General features: G+C 35.4%; 1 protein-coding gene across 2 annotated transcripts in view; it reads left to right on the top strand.

The window, feature by feature from the left end:
* Positions 1-17,113, top strand: part of SIK2 (salt inducible kinase 2) — a 135,452-nt gene that overhangs the window by 76,178 nt on the left and 42,161 nt on the right. The window lies entirely within an intron of this gene.

Here is a 17,113-nt window from a genome sequence, read left to right on the forward strand (position 1 = left end):
ACCTTGGATAGTTCCAAACAGCTGGGCAGGAGAAGCTTTAAACTGTGTGACTGCTGCACTGGCATGAAGTAGACAGGATAAATAAATGCTCTTACCAATGATGTTGAAGCAAAGCTTATTTGCTTTCTGTTGGAATCTCCAAGATTTAAAAGGCTGGCACCTCTACCGTCCCCCAACCTCATGGAGATCTTGGTGGAGCTAGAAATTTCAGTTTGTCTTGTGAAACAAGTACAAAGTCATCATAGTTGCAATAGCGTTTGCCCCTCTGATGTTATGGAGGGGTGGGGGTTCTTTTCAGGTACTGTGCTTTTTCCAAAGGCCTTTCCTAAGGATAGGGTATTGTTTCTCTATTTTATTTCCTGGCCTGTTATAAAATTAATTTAAATCTTTGTTGAGGTTGTTTTCTAGTAAGCAGTTATATTCATAATTGAAAGATTTAAAATAATAATAATAATCTGTATATTAGAGGCAGTCTGTAAAATCTGAAGACAAGGTCAGGCTGTTGCCCACAACAGCAGACTTTTATTTAATGCAATATAATCAAATTTAAGCTGTCTACTTTTTTATCTCCTCAAATTGAGTGATTTTGTTTCATTTTATGTCACTAAAAAAAAAAAATCCAAACACTTAAATTTCCATTGTTGTCATGTCTTTCTCCTCCGTTTTAGGGTGTGTTCATCGTTTTCACATCAGATTAATAAATTTCTGATGCTTCAATTAAAATTTCACCTGTTTAAAAATTTTTTTTCAGTCATTTATACATTTATGATGTCATATCCTGCTAAAAATAGGAACCTATATGTAAAATTAGGAAACACCTAACTAGCAAATCCTGGAGGTAATATTAATAACAACAGAGGGCAGAAAATTATATGAAAATAGAATTTATTGCAGAGAAATAGTCATGACATATTTATACTCTATGTTACAGTTCCAAGATGTAATCTTTATCTCTTTATGCTATTTGAGAGAACACAAGCATTAAAGTAAAATTTCTGAATAGCTGGCTGACTTGCAGTGCCAAAAATGAATACTATCTCTAAAAGGTGTGAGATGACAAGGGAGTCTCCAGGATTACATTAGCATTCCAGTCAGATTTTAGAGATAAGAAAAGTTCAATTTAGTTATGGATAACAGTAATAAGGATTAGTGAGGAAATATACAAGATGTAAAAATGATAATTTATGGTGGTTGTCGGTTATCTTAATAAAAGAATATTATTTTTAAAAATGATGAGATAAACCCAGTTTGTAGTTATGGTCTGACTTTGGACTAAGACCTAAATTTATGGTTCACCCCACATGCATCAAAACACTAAGAGGATCATAACTTGAGGAAGGTTTCCAAGAGGACTAAGTAGAGGAAGGGAATTGTGTCCTGAGTGTGAATTTGCATTTGTGAAATTACAAGTGAAAACCCTACAGAATATGACAGAATGAAAGAGAGCTAGATGTCGAAGATAACTATAAGGGGAATACTGGTACCATTAATAGGAATGACGAAGTTACAAAAGAAAACAGTAAGTAATGGGTTCCATTCAGAGCATGTTGAATATAAAAGATTAGGACGATATCCATTTGAAAATATTTAGTAGATAGTTGGAAATTGTATTCATTCTATAATTATTTATGGAGCCGTAGAAATGTCTTTTTTTAACATTTGATGAGATTGAGGTTAGTACAGGTTTCTTTCCTCTTTCTATAACCTGATAATATGGTCCCCAGATGGATTTTCTTATGGAAATATTTTAACCAACTGTGTAGATAGAATAACTGCTTTATTTTTTTAACTACCTTTGTGTTTCATCTTATGGTAATCACAAATTGATGGTTTCCAAACTCAGAGACTGTTTTTGTTGTTGCTAAAATAATAATTCTCCCTGTGATGTACTAGAAAATACTGAAGTGTGCAACCTAAATGGATGAATTGCATGTTGTGCTAATTATATCTCAATAGAGATATAAAAAAATGATTCTTCACTGCAACAGATTTCCAACTAATGTTATTTAAGATCACTGGCCATAGTTCTGTATCAGTGGTAGATCTTGTGACATACAAATATACTACATTAGTCTGGGTGCAGTGGCTCATGCCTATAATCGCAGCACTTTGGGAGGCCAAGGCAGGAGGATTGCTTGAGGCCAGGAGTTCAAGACCAGCCTAGGCAACATAGTGAGACCCTGTCTCTACAAAAAAACTAAAAATTAGTCAGGTGTCTACAAAAAATGTAAAAATGAGCCAGGTGTCATGGTGCACACCTGTAGTCCTTGCTACTCAGAGGCTGAGGCAGGAGGATCACTTGAGCCCAGGAGTTCAAGGCTGCAGTGAGCAATGATGGCACCACTGCACTCCAGGCTGGGCAACAGAGTGAGACCTTGTCTCTAAAAAACAAAAACAAAAAAGGAAAGAAAGAAAAATTTTTAAAAATTACATTGGATTTGAGGGAAAGAAAATAGATACCAAATAATTTTTAGAATGAAGTTTCAAGCTAGTTTGTATAAAATAGAAAATGTAGGTATTTTTCCTTTATTTTATACAACAAATATTAACCTATCCTACCCCAGCCAGAGGAGTCAGGAAAGGCTTCTTTAATGAGATGATACTCTGAGATGAGCTTTGAAAGATGAATAGGAATTAGTACAGTGAGGAGGATGGAGATATTCAGAGGAAATAGCATGTGCAAAGGCTATATGTAGGGAACTGCGCTCAGTTTGGAATTACTAAAGTAAGTGGGGTATGAGAGAGACAGAGAAACTTCCATGTAAATGAATAAAGATTCATCACTCCTTTTTTAAGAGATGGGATCTCACTGTGTTGCCCAGCCTGGTCTCAAGCCTTGTCACATTCTTAACAGCTTCATAGTGTTCCACCAGTGTAATTACATGCCATAATTTATATAACCATTCCTTCTATTAAATAGACTTTTAGGTGGTTTCCTGGTTTTAACTATTTCAAATACTGTTACACTGGACAAACTTATACACGTTCTCTTGCAAACTTGTGAATGTAATTCCATGGTAGAGATTAAGGTTTGGTTTCGATATTCGCTGTCGCGCCCGCCTCGCCAGCAAGGAAGACGCACCGCGCCCCACAATTCGCCATTAAAGAATTTGAGTACATACATTAAGTCTGAGCTATGACCAGTCACACGTTATTATGTTGTATAATTTTGGAGTCTTCAGCTCTTTTGGTTAAAAAGATGTTTTCAGTTTCAGGTTATGCAGGGGCTTGTTAGGCCATAGTAAGAACTTTGGCTTTTACTCTAAGTGATATGAGAAGCCATGGGAGGGTTATGGACAGAGGACTGGCATGATATAACTGTTTCTAAAGATCACTCTGGCTACTGTGTCAGGAATAGAAGATAAAGGCAGAGATAAAAGTAGGAAAACCAGTCAGGAAACTATTGTAGTAGTTCAGGCAAAGGATAATGGTGATTTACACTAGAGGGGCATTGATGGAGTTGAAGAAAAATAGCGGGATTCTGGACACATGTCTAAATTAGAGTTGAAAAAATTTGCTGATGGATTGAATGTGGAGAGAGAAAAGGGTCTCAGTATTAAGTGTAAGATTAAAGTGGCCTTTTACTGAGTTCGGAAGACTCAGTAAAGGGAAGGTACAGGGTTAGGAGAGATGACATTTTTTAGTTTTGTTTGGGACATGTTAAATTTGAGGTGCGTCATAGATATCCATGTGGCATTGGTGAGTAGGAGGTTGAATGATGAGGCTAGACATCAGAGTGCCCAATATCTTATTAACGAATGAATGAATAAATAAATGGCTGATAAATCAAGAAGGAAACTCATAAAATGGAAGTTTGAAAGAGAACAAGAATAACAGTTGACTCCTTTATTATGACTCATATACATGGTTCTTTTCTCTCCACTTCCAGGCAGAGCTCATTTTGACTAGAATAGAACTAAACTGTTTGGACAGAGAGAGAGAGAGAAAGAGAGAGAGGGAGGGAGGGGGGGGAATACAGTGATATATGTGTGTTTATTTCTTTCAGAATCTACCTGTATCTAAGACAAGACCTCAGAAAAATTATTTCTGTTGATAATTCTTTATAGAGATATAATTTTATGAAATTGTTGTGTTTCATCAAAATTATTATAAAGAAACCTCCTTGTTTTGAATTCCTTATAAATTAGAAATGTTTTCCAACACACAAAAAGTACTAATAAACTAAGTTGGAAAACTTAGTCAACAAACAATTAAATTGTTAATTCTTAGCTGTATTTTGGCTGTGGTACTTTATCCAGTATTTAGACTTTTTTGTCTTTAAACCCTGACTTTGGTTTACTTTTTAAATACATCATTTCCTTAACCCCCTCCCATCCTTTCTGATATTGGCTATCCCTTTCTCACTGCCATAGACTACCTTTCCAAACCCTGCTCCCCAGTCTCAGCTCCTAAAGTATCTTTTCTGCCTTTATCTTTTTTAATTTTACTTTTTTTTTTTTTTTTTTTTTGAGACAGAGTCTCGCTTTGTTGTCCAGGCTAGAGTGAGTGCCGTGGCGTCAGCCTAGCTCACAGCAACCTCAAACTCCTGGGCTCTAGTGATCCTTCTGCCTCAGCCTCCCGGGTAGCTGGGACTACAGGCATGCGCCACCATGCCCGGCTAATTTTTTATATATATATCAGTTGGCCAATTAATTTCTTTCTATTTATAGTAGAGACGGGTCTCGCTCTTGCTCAGGCTGGTTTTGAACTCCTGACCTTGAGCAATCCGCCCGCCTCGGCCTCCCAAGAGCTAGGATTACAGGCGTGAGCCACAGCGCCCGGCCTAATTTTACTTTTTTATTGATACATAATAGATGTACATATTTTAGGGGTACATGTGATAACGTAATACAAATATATAATTTGTAAAGATCAAATCAGTGTAATCGGGATATCATCACCTTAAATATTTGTCTTCTCTGTATGCTAGAAACATTCAAATTATTCTCTTCTAGCTATTTTTAAATATATAGTATACTTATCTAGCAAACACTAGATCTTATTTCTTCTGTCAAACTGTATATTTGTACCCATTAATCAACCTCTCTTCATCCCCTCCTTACTCTTTTTCTTTTATCTATGTGTTATGGGGATGCCCATATTTGATAAAACTTTATCCTATTCACGGCAGAAACTGCAACCTAATTATAGTAGTTTAAAATACTGTGAATGAAATTTTTCTCATACATCTGCATGATGAAATTTTCTTCAGGAAACATAAAGCCAGAAACTCACTACATGGGAATTATAAATCCATGTTGTCACTGATTGCTTAATCCTGCAGATTTCAAAGGATCAAATCCAAAGGCATTGACTTATTTCACTGGCTTTTTCCAACATGTTTGGCTAACAGACATTCTTATTTATATAAAAGCTTAATGGTTCACAAATATTTGAATAGCGCCTAAGGTAGTCTGTTTGAACTTTTGGTAATATTAGAGCATAATAGACTTTAAATTTAAAATAGAGAAAGCTCAGAATTTCTCTAAGGCTTTAGCTTTAGCTCCTCTTGGATTTACATAGTTCTAAAAGGCCTTAGTATTATGAGATATGTTAAACTCTAATAGAATATTCCTTAATTATGAGATGCTTATGCCTAAGATATTTAGCAAAGCTTAGATTGGCAACTTTTTAAGTGCACAATCAAAATTGTAAAGGAATCATAACTTAACTTTTGATTAACATTCTCATAATAATTGGGTAGTTAAACAGTGATTATATTTAGCATGTCTTAACAAATTCCTGGAAAGCAAAATAGATTTATTAAATTATCTTTTTCCTTCCGCTAGAAGAGGAAGGAACAAGAGAATGGAAAAGATTGATTAGAAAGATAGGCCAGAGACTGTCGAGAAGCTGCTGACTAAACAACAAGGTAGTCAGAAACTCTTGCTCTAAAATCTATGGAAACAACACCTTTGAGAGGCTACAAGGACTTTTAATGTCCTCAAGTCCCAGAGCCATGTTCTAACTTTGTTAGGTCTACAGCTTTGAGCTAATGACACAGAGTGAGACACTTTCTAAATTCTCTTGATTCAACCACTATTAGTTTAAACTCTGGCTTTAACAAAACTTAAGGATTAGTGAGAAAGATGCCAAATGGTATCTTAAGAGTGCCGTATTTTAAACTTGCCTTTATTTTAAACTTTGTGTGTCAGCAGTACAGGTTAATAGTGTGGTTGGTTTGAGTAATGATTAGAAACCCATGCAAATCTCCTTCCTGGTTACCAACACCTGTGGCTCAAGACTAACCACTTAAACCACCTGGAGACATCATTAAATGTTAAATGTTGAATCTGCAGACCCAACTCTATGAAGTCATGTCCTTTTGCCAAATATTAACGTTTTAAAGGCCACAGAAGAAAACCGTGCTGTGCCTGTTCCTCTGTTATTCAGGATCATAGTCACTAAGTTCTTAGGACCAGCAGGTTTCATAACCATTGTCAAGCTTCTTTTCTGTTGTTAAAGGAAACATTTATTAAATAGCTACAGGGTTACAGGGTTTAATATCTGTTCTTACATTTGATTGTATTTCTGTAACTCTGAGTACCCTTGTTTTGGCACACTACTACTAGCTTTGTGAAATGCCAGATCTTGTTTTCTTAAACTACGGTAGGTGGAGATCTAGGCTTTTCTGCCTGTGTTGGGTCCCAGAATACTACCCATACTGGAGCCTTTTATTTTTCCTGTGGCCTCTTGGATTTGATCTGTTTTCTTCTGGCTTCTAGCAGTCAGTTATTTTCCACTTCGGATGTTGTCCTTTCCTCCTCATTGCTGAGTAAGAAGCAGTTTCAGAGCTGCCATCCATACATCTAACTTCTCTCCTGTCTTAAATCAAGCACCCTCAAGATTTTTGTACTAGACATCACAGGGTAAGAGATGAGGTAAAAATAAACCAAAGGGAAATTTGAAGTCATGCTTTTATGCAAAACTGATATCTATTGAAGTATTAATATTGAATTAACTACTAAGTGAAGTATCCCAAGAAAGGAAAAATAAGCACCACATGTACTCATCAGCAAATTGGTATTAACTGATCAACACCTAAGTGGACATATAGGAATAACATTTATTGGAGTGTCAGGCAGATGGTAGAGGGGAGGAGGGGATGGGTATATACATATATAATGAGTGTGATGCACACCATCTGGGGGATGGACATGCTTGAAGCTCTGACTCCAGGGGGGAAGGGGAGGCAAGGCAACACATGTAACCTAAACATTTGTACCGCCATAATATGCTGAAATAAAAAAATAAATAAATATATTGAATTAAAAAGCAACCTTAAGGGTTACATAGTTATATATATTTAGAAACTGAGGCCAACAAAGATTAAGTGATTTTTCTGAAGAGCTGAGAACAGAGCTCAGTGTTTTTAATATTAGTCCATGTTGTTTTGGAACTATCTTCTTTCTGTAATTACTTCCTTGACATAGGAGTTAGCCATAACTAACCCGTTTGTCTCTTTTATCTTCCTTTATTTCTGAAATTGTTCATATTTGATTCTTCAGAACCATGCCTAAACAGTAGTCCCTCTTTCCCAGCACTAAACCTGGAAATAGGAGGCAGTGGGTAAGTCTAGCTGCTGATAGTGGGTAAACTGGCTTGGAAGAAAGTGCTCAAGCAATCTCTCTGAGATGAAACTTTTCTGATGTAGACTTTTCTACATCATCTTACTTAGTGGAGCCAGTAATTAATACAGTCTACACGAGCAGTTCCCAGCCAAATGTTTTTCAAGGCCAGTCAGGTTGGTTTTAATATCCATAGATGTCAACCAGGTGTGTAAAAATAAAACAAGGGCATGTGTAATAGTTAAGGAACACAAAATATCATAATCATATATTATGTGACAAACATGTTCAAAAGATTTCTGTGTACAACTGTTGTGAATTTATAGCTGAGCAAAATTTTTTCCAATATTAGAAATTGTATACTAGTCATATTTCTACTGTGGTAATGTTATATAACAAGCAGCCCCCCAAATTTAGTGGTTTACATCGACAAATATTCTTTGCACATCATCTGGGGTGGCTCCATTTCAGACTATATAAATTGGGTTCAGGTCTGCTCCACATGTTTCTCCTTTTGGGCATTCTCTTCTCATGATAGATAGTAGAAACACAAGAGACCAAGTCAAGCCATTCACATTCCCCAAGACCAAACGCAAAAAGGCAGGAATGTGTACCACCTAGTCTGCTGGGAGGCATAGCAAAGTCAGATGACAAAGGGTATGGATAAATCTGTTATGGGGAGGGAATGAAGAAATGGGAGCAGTAATCTACCACAGAAATATTTCAACCTTATAATGTCAGTTTGTCACTGAATTAACTGTCCTCTTTGATGTCTGAATAGTTGATCAGATTGTCTTGTTCTTTCCAGCTATCCTTTCCCTTTCACTGTTGTCTTTCTCCTTTCTAACAAGTGACTTCACAATGTCATTATTACTGTATGGGACCCCACTAAACATACAGTATAAGTCAAGCCACTGGCTAATAAACTAAGGGGCTTGCCCTTTTATGAATTTGTTTTCCCAAGAACCTTGACTTACTATTTACTAACTTTATTGCAAAAGCTTCATTAAAAAATTGGTTCTACTTAGTATAGCTTAATTTTACTCTTCAGTTCCTGATGCCCATTTCTGAATGAACCAATCTAGCATGGCTTCATTGTTTTTATTCTTTTAGTTCACCTGAAGAACTCAAGGAAGAAATGAAAGAGATATATGTGCCTTTGATTTATGAATGAATGATGATGATGTCTTATATCTCAAGTGCTAAAAATGTAGATATGTTTAGAGGATATCTATACAGAAACCAAAATATCAAAATTAACAAATCTGCTTCCTTCATCATTATCTTATTCTGCAAGTTTGACATTTGGATTCTAATTTCTAAAAATTGTGTGGTTTGGTAAACCATAGTCTGTTCTTTAGACTACATTTCCTTCCTTCTTAAGAAATAATTGCATATCAAAATAGCTATCTGGATGTATTTATCTGTGTAAAGAATGTGTTAGAAGTGTGACCAGATTGCATTTATAAATATTATTATAACACTACCATAAATTGAGTAAATAGCACACAACATCAGTAGTTCAGCTTAGAGTGACTCATTTGTCAGTCCAGTCATAGTCATTACTCAGAAATAATTCACAACAGACTTTGAGGTCCTGGAGAGATGATAAAAATAGGTGGGCTGAAAGTACCTATTTGGGGAATTGTCTGGAATGTTTAATACCATCCAGATGACATCATCATCATCTGGCATTAAATATGACTGGGCACTTTCCCAGGCTATTGACATTATTTTTTCTTTTAAATCACTGCCTAAAAAGCAGTTCTGGGACAGTTAATAAAATGTTACTACATATATCAAAATAAGTAAAAAAAAAACAAAAAAAAAAACAAAACAAAAAAAAAACCCAAAACCCAACTATTGTTCTGGAATCATATTAAGACAGTTGATGATGTTTCAGACAGTACCTCATCTTATCTGTAAGCCAGTAAGTACCTCATGATATCCCTGCTATTATTTTCTTGAAGTGTTGATTAAGGTTTTTATTATTTAACTTTTTTTCTCATATATATTGTAAATCTGTTTGCATTACGGGCTGGATTTTATTTCCTTGTGGCTCTTACATCAGTTGAGATATCAGGACCATTCTCATAGAGGTGCTTAAGTTTTTTTCTTTTAATTTTTGTTGAGTGGGGTTGTATGGCTTATTAGCATGGAGTTCTCAGTTTCAGATTATGTTTAAGTGCTTTTAAAATGTAAATTAGATCAGATCTCTCCCATATGTAAAACCCTTAATTCATTTCTTAATATTATAAGATATAGGCTTCCTTCTTAAGCCTATAAATCCTTGCTTAGCTTGACTTGCTCAGTTTTGTTGTACACCTTCCTCCTTCCTTGCTCTTTGTGCTTTAGCCTCATGGGTCTCCTTTTGGTTTCATGAATGTGCTACATCTTTTCCTAGAATGTTTTTCTCCCCGCTAGTACCTTCTCACAGAAACCTCTCATGATCACCCTATGCAAAGTAGCCTCATCCAGATACTTCCTGATTGATTACCCTATTTCCCTGGCATCTATTGCACCTTGAAATTATAATTCTTATTTGTCTATTTATTTATTGTCTTTTTCTCCACTCAGAAGTTTCATGAGGGCAAAGTGCCAAGCATAGTGACTGACACTCAAATATTTGTTGAATAAATGGACTTTATACTTTAACCTCTTAGAACTTTAGCTTTCTTCCTTAATTTCATTCCGTGAGGGAGAGAGCACCATGCTTTCAGATTGACCTGAAGAGAGTCGGTACAATTGAGGGCCCCAAGTAGTCCTATGCTACTGTGCTCATCATTCTTATTTAATTGATTTTATTCTGATTTGTAACTGAGGTGTTTAGGGTTTTTTAAAGATCTATACACATGTATAGAAACTGAACCAAAAAGTATGGTTTTTGTACATGTTCACCTTTATAAGCCTTGATTTACCCTATGATATATTTCAAAATTGGAATTAAAAGTTGTTTCCTAATATATATTCTGTGTTGTAACTCTTATTACATACTGCATACAGTATATTCTCTCTTATTAGATACTGCGTACAGATATTTTTCACATGACGGGCTAAAGAATTGCTCCACTAGGATAGATGTGGAATAAAACCCCTTGTAAGGGTTCTTTGCCGTCAAGTTAGAATTCATGTGCAGAACATTTAGTGACTCTCCCATCAAGAACAAAACTTGGGGTTTATTACTGAGAAATTAGAGTAATCCAGGACCTAAACAGCCTGCCCAAGGTGACAGAGCAGTGAAAAATAGAACCAAGATTCAAAATCAGGCTTATCTGACTCTAGAACTTATTTCTACTGTATTTTGAAATCTCCCTAGGTAAAAGGAAATCCAGAAATGTATTTACATATGTGTTTTATTAAAGGCATGAAAAAATTTTGAAGTCATCTGTTTGTTTGAAATCTGTTACTACCATCATATGTTACAATCTCTTGGCTTCTATATAGGGTTTATAAATGTTTTAGAAAAGTTTGACTATATTTGCTTTTAATTATTGCTGAGAACTTGAACATATAGTTATGAAAGTTAATTGTAAATAACCTTTAGAACTTTACTTGTGTAACTAAAAACTCTGTGTAACTTCACTTCTCAAAAGACTGTGGTTTGCTTCAGTGGTTCCACATAGCTTGAAGAACTGATTCAGAATCTAACAGATGCGAACAGTCTAATGTAGGGAAATTGCTGAAAGCACAATTAAATTGCCAGAGTATACCACAAGCAACAATTTCCTTAATTTTTGTTGAACACACAATTTGAAATGATTATGTACTTACAAAAACAAACAGAAAAGCAAAATGTTTTATAATCTGTAGTTTCATAATCACAAATATATCTCAAGGTTACAAGTTTAATATTAGAAATAATATTATAATCTAATATTTAAAATTAGGATAACACAGGTTATCCTAACAATACAGCTCAAACAACTAATCCATTTTCTTTTAGTGTTCACATGTCAGGTTATAATGTGCTATAAACCTGTTGTTCAGGTTTTTATTTTATTTAATGGTCCTTCCTTTCTTAGTTATGTTCCGAGAGTGATTGGTAAGAACCAGCACAAGCTGAGCTGACAAAGACTGGAGTCCCGATCTACAATAAGAAGGGGTCTTTTTCACAGTATCATTTTTGTGCTGATTAGAAGAAAGAATCAGTAGAGAAAAAGATGAGTATAAATTTGGGTATGGGAATTGAAAACAATGGATCTTCAAAATATTTTGAAGAGAGCAAGTGAGCCTGTTTTGATTACCTTATGGGAGCTGTAAGATGATAGTTAGGTGGAGGTTCAGGGTTCATAGTTGTCATGTTCCTGAAAACATTGTTTCTCTTCAAATTTATTAATTAGAAATGTGAAGTCTTCGTGGATTTGTGGGTTAGAAACCTCTGTCCAGTATTTAATTTTTTGAGTTTTTTTTTTTTAAATAAAAGACTCTTTAAGCATAAAATATTAAATTGGCATCAGCCTTTTTACGTTACTCCCAAGTTACAAATTGATGAAATTACAAATTAAATCCTTTTAACATAACATTAATATTTAATTGCATAAATTATTAATCTTTTGGACTATTAGCTGCATCTTTGAGGGAGGCTGATAATTTCTAAATGAAGAATATGAGGCTTAAAGGTGATCATGAAAAGATCTGACATCCCTGAAGCTTAAGGGAACTCAGTTATCTGTGTTTCCCATTGTCTTTGATAAGATGCTGGGAAGGCTGCCTCTTATCCCTGAGGGAAGACAAGAGATTCTACTCAGTAGTGAAGATGATGATGATAGCAGCTAACATGTATTGTGCATTTATTATGTCAGGCACTATGCTATAAAATTAGGGTTATTATCTATAAAGGCAGAATGAAATACTATATATAACTAAAATCTGTATAACGTGAAACTTATTGGGGCTTCAGCTATACTTAATTTAGGGGTTAGTAGAAGATGACTCTTGAATTTTTGAGGTTGAGTGTCTGTAAGATGATAGTTATAGTGACTTAGAAGGTGGTAATGAAGTTTATAAAAAGAAAGATGAGCTCAGTCTTGATAACATTGCAGTAGGAGAAAGAAAAAACTATATAGATATACAATTAAGTAACTGTTGAGAGGCTGAATGTACTTGGCAAATCTGGAGATTATTTTTCTAAAAATTTAAGTAATGAATGAAATCCCCCAGGGGCAGAGTTTCTCAACCTGGTATTAAACCTAAGATTTTATAGTCCACTTCTGACCCCCCTGAAATTGCATATAAAATTTTATGTGATAGGGCCGGGTGCAGTGGCTTACACCTATAATCCTAGCACTCTGGGAGGCCTAGGAGGGAGGATCGCTCAAGGTCAGGAGTTCGAAACCAGCCTGAGCAAGAGCGAGACCCCATCTCTACTATAAAAAGAAAGAAATTAATTGGCCAACTAAAATATATAGAAAAAATTAGCCGGGCATGGTGGCACATGCCTGTAGTCCCAGCTATTCAGGAGGCTGAGGCAGGAGGATCACTTGAGCCCTGGAGTTTGAGGTTGCAGTGTGCTAGGCTGATGCCACGGCACTCACTCTAGCCTGGGCAGCAAAGTGAGACTCTGTCTCAAAAAAAAAAAAAAAATTATGTGTGCATTTGTACGATTAGATTTGAATCTGATCTTCATTAGATACTGAGTAGGGTCTGTGAGCAGAAGGTCTCAGGCCAGAGTGTTAAGACTACTGGGGTGACCAGAGAGGCACCCCTGAGACAGACACTAAACAAGAAGATTATGAAAAAGGACTAACATCTACTAAGAATAAAGTAGATCAAAGGTTAGGCACACAAAGGTGATAGTTTAGATTAGTTCCATGAGGGAAAGAATATAAAAAGACAAAAGCCTAGACTAGGCTATGGTAGGTAGTTTTATATAGTTAGAAGAAAAAGAACTAATTAGTGAAAGACTTGGAGAAAAACAAGGCAAACACAGCATCTAATGGAGAGGTGTTTATCTTGGAGACCAGTTAAGTGTTAAATTATATATTTAACATATATATTTATATATTATTAAACATTATATATTTAAATATATAATTTAACACTTAAAGATCATAAAAAATGAGAACTGAGAAAAGGTAATTAATTGGCTTAGCCTAGGGACTTGCCAGTGACTTTAAAGCAATTCTAGTGGTGTGTGAAACATAGAAACCGTATCACAAGGGGCTGATGGGTAAATAGTAGTTAGGGAAGGAAGGTAGCCTGAGTCAACCCCTGGCAACATAACAACAACAATAATAGTAATAATCATAATTGAAGTAATAGTACCTAACATTTTTGAGCACTTATATGTATCAGGCACTATGCATAGGTTTTTTCTTTTATAGTTGTATTTTTAAATTTAATCTTCACATAACCTTTCGAGGTGGTTTCTGTTATCTCCATTTTGGAATTAGCAAATGAAGGATTTGGGAGGTTAAGTAATTTGCTCAAGGTCACATAGTTAGCAAGTATGAAGACAAAATTTGAACCCAGGAAGCCTATCTTCTAAACCTTCATTCTTACCTTAGCACCACACTATTAAATATTAAAAATATTATATCTGCAGTACTGTAAAAGGAATGTAGAAGATTTCTGTGTTCTGCTATGACATTTTTAAAGAAAGAGAATGTTTTTGTGTAAGAAGTGGGGAGAATACAATTATATATAGACATTTTCTCATATAAAATGAAACACAGAAAAGGTAAATCAAAAACTAATTTTAAAAGTTACCTATAGGCAGAAGAAGGGAACAGGGATAGTAGCCTTCTCTGACTATATCTTGTTATATTGTTTTAACTTTTGCATTATGTTAAATATTAGATCAGTTACATATGCAAGAAATAAAGATAAATCAAAGAAGAGAGAAAAAATAATTCCTAATATATTTGAAAACAAATGTACCAATCCTTATATCATGTTGGCAAGGTACCACACATAGATAATTTTTTCAAGTAATTTTAAAACATAGTATTTAGACCCCCCTTGAAATTGCATATAAAATTTTATGTGGATAATACAATTTTAAGATAAAAAGAAATACAAAGAAATGTTAACTTTTATACTTCATCCAGATTATTGTTAATAGTACTATTAGTATAGCTACTTTGAAACTATTTTATGTATATTGTAGGATGAGACATTATGTTAATGTTAAAAACCAAGATCTTTTTTCATGAATTTTTTTTTCTTTTTAAAAGTACTTATTTCCACCGCGCCCAGCCCCCATTATTCTTTTTGATGCTCACATTTTCCCGTCTTTGGTCAGTGGAAACCCCATTATACTGTTTTTTGATTTTACCATGACTACAAAAATATTCAATAGCTTTGCTTTTTCTGCCATGATAAAAACGAATTTCCTGCCCCAAACCTGGAATCAGTCATTTCTCCGAGAAGACTTGGTTCTTTTCACTGGGGAATGCTATCTGGATGCCCAAGGTGCTTATTACCACTGGGTTGGCTCTGCTTCTAAGCCTTTAACTTACTGGTATTGAGCATAAATTGTCCAGTCTGTTGCATACCATGATTTTTGTAAAATACAGTAAAAATCAATTACCAGAAAGCAAAGTGGTAGGAGGGTGACAAACAAAATATAACCTTAAACCTTAAAAAGTTTTGTTATTAAAGTCAACAAAAATAAAATCACATTTCACTTCACAATCAGAACAAATGTAAACATAGGGAAAAAGAAGTTTTAAAAAATGGTATCCATTCATCAAAAATACACACATAAGCAATTAATACAGAGAATTGCTGTTACACTCATAAGTTTGTTCTGTAATTGTAATTAAATGAGGTTTTTAATGTGAAACATGAGTATGCTTTTGCTATGTTATCTTCAGGACCTTGTGCATTAAATTGAGCTTGGATTGATAACTGTGTTCCTCAGAGGAGATGATGTATAACCTAAACTAATTTTATTTGCAGCCACAGGTTTCTGGCTCAGTTACTTGTGTTACTGATTTCTCAGCAGATGGTACGGTTTTCAGGGATGCTTATACTGCAGAAATCATAAAGAACGGGGAAGATAATAGATACACTGGAATACTTGCTGAAATTTTCACTTACATAGTGAAAGTACCACCTCTCTATATGGTTTGTCTCTTAATCTCTGGAATTTGGGTGTTGTCATTTTTCTCACACTGTGTGTTACGTATTCACTGACATGTGATGGCTGTGGCTTTACGTGGTAATTTTAGGTTCAGATATACCATGCCTTTGTTTTTCAGACAGTACATTTCCTGATGCCAAGTTTCAAAGTTTTTCTTCCCCCTTGCCTGTGGTAGTGCCAATTTGGACTGATAGCTTTAAAAAACAATAACAATAGGCTGGTGCCGTGGCTCGCACCTGTAATCCGAGCACTCTGGGGGGCCGAGGCAGGAGGATTGCTCAGGAGTTCTAGGTTGCAGTGAGCTGTGACCCTGCCAGTGTACTCCAGCCTGGGTGACAGCGTGAGCCTATCTCTGGGTGGGGTGGCAGTGGGGAGGGGGGAAGGTGGCAAAGGCACATTGTCTACTTACCAGTTCTTCAGCATAATCTTTCTGATGGCAATTTGGACATTTTGATCAAAACTTCTACATATTCTTAAGTGATCCTTTCCTCGCCTTCAGAGTCATGGACAGCTGATTATGCAGGCTCTGTAAAGGCAAGGGGGTTATGCAATGAAGGGGAGGATGTCTCAGTTTCTGATATTAGCCAGTGTAGAAGAATAGACAAAATGTCTGCTTACATTTAAAGCCTATAATATGTAGAGTATGGCATATACTCCACATTTTTATAATACTGTTGATAGAAGAGTTTATGACACCATCCATGATAGACCTTAATCAGCTAAGTATGAAGTATTGTACCTATGATGTTTCGCGCATAGTGCTAAGCATTGTGGGGAGCACAGATGAGAATAATTATAGTCCCTGTCCTCAGGAAGCTTAAATGAAGATATCTTTAATTTTTCAAAATATGGTATGTTAGAGTTTGTGCTGTGTGCATGCACACACATATGTATTTATAATATGCATGCAGATAATTGCATGCAGTGTAAAAGCAAGGGGAAGTTGTGATGAACTGACTGTCTCAGTTTCTGATACTAGCGCATGTCAGTGTATGATGAGTGACAAGGAGTTCAGAGAAGAGAGGTTATTTCTACTTAAAGCAATGAGGGACTACTTAAGGGGAAGGTGACATTTGAGTAGGGTTTTAAAAGCATGGTTAGAATTTCAGCAGGAGTCTAGGAAAAGATGCTTGATAATAAAAACTTCAGTCAAAGGTTCTAGTCCCAGATCAACTATTCACTCACCAATTGTATGAATTCAGCCAGATTACTTCAGCCTGTGATCTTCAGCTTTCTGATCTATAAAATGGGAATTGAGTATTAGTTCTCATAGAGCATTTAAGGAAGATTAAATCAGATACTACGATATGAACATGCTTTGTGTTGTGCAAATGTTAGTAAATTTTATAATAAATATTGGGAAGGGCATTGGCCATAGGCATGGAATTTAAAAGCCAGCAAATTAGTAAGCACTAGAGCAGAAAATGTGTGAAGATGACTGTGCCTATTGATTCACCAA

Source organism: Microcebus murinus, chromosome 4 (genome assembly GCF_040939455.1).
Source record: "Microcebus murinus isolate Inina chromosome 4, M.murinus_Inina_mat1.0, whole genome shotgun sequence".
NCBI lineage: Eukaryota > Metazoa > Chordata > Mammalia > Primates > Cheirogaleidae > Microcebus > Microcebus murinus.